The following is a 2,910-nucleotide window of genomic DNA, read 5'->3' on the forward strand; positions in this document are numbered from 1 at the left end:
TCAACAAACTGGACCCTGCCTGTTTTTGTGAATAAAGTTTTATTGGAGCAAGGCCATGTCCATTTATTTACAAATTATCTAACACCTGCTTTTATATTACAAAAAGCAAGGTACAATAATTGTGGCAGTGACTGTATGGCCCCAAATACTTGCTACATGGCCCTTTATGAAAAAGTCCCGTGAGGTGCCTGGGTGGCTCCGTTGGTTGGGCGTCTGACTTTGGCTCAGGTCATGATCTCACAGTTCGTGGGTTCGAGCCCCGCGTCGGGCTCTGTGCTGACAGCTCGAAGCCTGGAGCCTGCTTTGGATTCTGTGTCTCCCTCTCTCTCTGCTCCTCCCCCACTCATGCTCTGTCTTTCTCTCAAAAATAAATAAACATTGAAAACGTCTCATGGCCCCTGGAACTATGAGTTTGTTTACTGCCCTGACACTTTGGGCGAGGTTCCTTATGAGACAGTGTCTTCTGCTGTAAAACATGGTTGATGCCAGCCTTGTCTATATTTACAGAATTGTTGTGAGAAGGTAATGTCTTACATGTGAAAATCGTATAGAAACAAAAGTGGTCTACCCTGTAGTATAGTTTCAGTTTTTTCCTCCCATCATACTATTAAGGGAATTTTTTTTTTTTTGGCTGTGTACATAGAGTGCTTTATTCACCACAGAGTGATACATGCTAAGATGGGTTGGGCTTGGGCCAATGTCCCTATACGTACAGAACTGAATACAGCGGGTCTCTGAGAGGCAGTCTGATTTGCCTTGATGTGGAAAGGGAGATGGAGAATATGAAGATGGTCTTACAACCAGGGATGTGTTCAGTCCTATGCTGGTAGTCACTTCCAGGCTGGGGTCGATCCCTGCCAGGCTTGGAGGGCCTTCTGTACCACATCTTCCCACTGGGCATCTGATATCTCTAGAGCCCAGGCAGGAACCCCTGGCACAGGCAGGCTTACTCCAGCCATTGTCCTTTTCACCAACTCCACATGTTCTGAAATCACAAAAAGCGGGAGAACAGAAACGATGGGACCAGTTCCACTCCCCCATTCTTTGAATTAACCCATAACCCTTGGGCTAGCAGTGTGGCCAAATCCATCTTGTTATTTCCAGGCAAGCCCACCTGCAACCCAAGTCCAGCACAATAGCCTTTCACCTGGATTCTGAAGTCTGTAAAGTCTTAGATAACAAACCGTTGTTTTAGGAACGGGGTGTTCCTCTATGACTCCCCTTTACTGGCTCTACCCAGTCCCTTTCCTCCAACATTATTCCAAAATGAAAGCATGCTCCCTTTACCCAGGTCCTGTGGCTCCCTCCTCCTCTTCATCCTCGCCCTCTCATGGCAGGTCTGGCAAATGAAGCCCAGGGCCTGGGTCCGATCCTCAATATCAGCAACTACATCTTCTCCACCCCCCACCAGTGCCAGCTCTGCCTCCTCTTGTTCAGGATCTTGGTTCAGGGGTTGGTAGGAGTAGCCAGCTGGGCCTGCCCCTGTTTTCTCCTGCTCTTCCTCAGGCTCCTCGCTGCTCCAATCCCCAGTGCCTTCCATAGGGCCCTGGTGTGGCCCTAATTCCTCAGTCTGATTGGGGAAGATACGCTGGGGGCCAGTGGTGTCTCCTCCTAGGACTACTGCTGCCATCTGGTAGGGCCACTCAGAGCCCTCGGCTGAACCCCAAGGGAATTTTCAAATATACAAAAAATTTGAAAGAAGTGCACAGTGAATGCCCATATGCTCATCACCTAGAGTCTACGATTAACATTTTTCTAGATTTGTTTTGTTACCTGTGTATCTATCTACCAATCTCTCTATCCACCCATTATTCCATCCTATTTTTTATGCATTTCAAAGTGAGGTGTGCACACCAGTTTAACTGGAGGTCAATGTGTGTCTACTTTTTTGAGGTAAAACATACATACTGTGGAATGCACAAAATTTAAGTGTATCATTTGATGAATTTTTACAAGTGACCCTTGTTGAGATATAAAACATTATGATCACCTCAGAAAATTCCCTCATGCCCCTTCTCACTTGTTCCCCACCTCACCCCACTCCCAGAGGCAACTGCTGTTCCGATCTTTTTCACTCAGCATATTGTTGTATTTGAGATTCATTGTTTTGTTATGTAGAACAGTGGTTGGTTGCTTTTTGTTGCTGAGAGATATTAATTGGATGGAGGCACCAGTTTATTTCTTCATTCATCTGTTGATCCACACCTAGATGGTCTCTGCTTTTGGTTATTATGAATAAATCTGTGCACATTCTTGTACCAATTCTTTCATGAACATATGCTTTCTTATTTTTTTGTGTAAACTTCTGGGAGTGAGATTGTTGAGTTGTAGGGTGGTTTTATAAAGAACTGCCAAAGTAGCTGTAGAATTTCACCCACCCCCTCTATCCCCCAATAATGTGTTAGAGTTCTGGTTGTTTCACATTCTTGCCACCATTTGATTTGTGTCTGTCTTTTTAACTTTACCCTTTCCAGTATGTGGTTAGTGGTATCTCATGGTGGATTTAATTTGTGTTGCTCTGATAACTAATAATGCTTAATAAGTACCCTTTTATGTATTGGCCATTTGTAAGTATCTGGTAAAGTTGAGTTACTTCTAGTGTATAGTATGAAATGGGAATAGAGGGTTCATTATTCTCCTTACGGGCATGCTGTTGTCCTGTACAACTTGTTCAAAAGACTTTGTTCTCCCAATTGAATTGCTTTGTACCTTTATTATAAATAAATTAAAGATTTAAGTATAGGTCTATTTCTGTTCCATTGATCTATTTGTCTACCTTAACACCAGTACCAGTACTCTCTCCATTATTGTGATTTTATAATAAATCTTAAATTCAGGTAGTGTAAGTCTTCCAACTTTGTTTTTATTTTTTCAAGATTGCTTTGGATATTCTAGATCCTTTTTATCCAT

General features: G+C 43.3%; 1 pseudogene; it reads right to left on the reverse strand.

The window, feature by feature from the left end:
* Positions 1-693: 693 nt before the first annotated feature.
* Positions 694-1,642, reverse strand: LOC115527045 (annotated as a pseudogene).
* Positions 1,643-2,910: the final 1,268 nt, after the last annotated feature.

The sequence above is a fragment of the Lynx canadensis genome, chromosome D2 (genome assembly GCF_007474595.2).
Source record: "Lynx canadensis isolate LIC74 chromosome D2, mLynCan4.pri.v2, whole genome shotgun sequence".
Lineage (NCBI taxonomy): Eukaryota > Metazoa > Chordata > Mammalia > Carnivora > Felidae > Lynx > Lynx canadensis.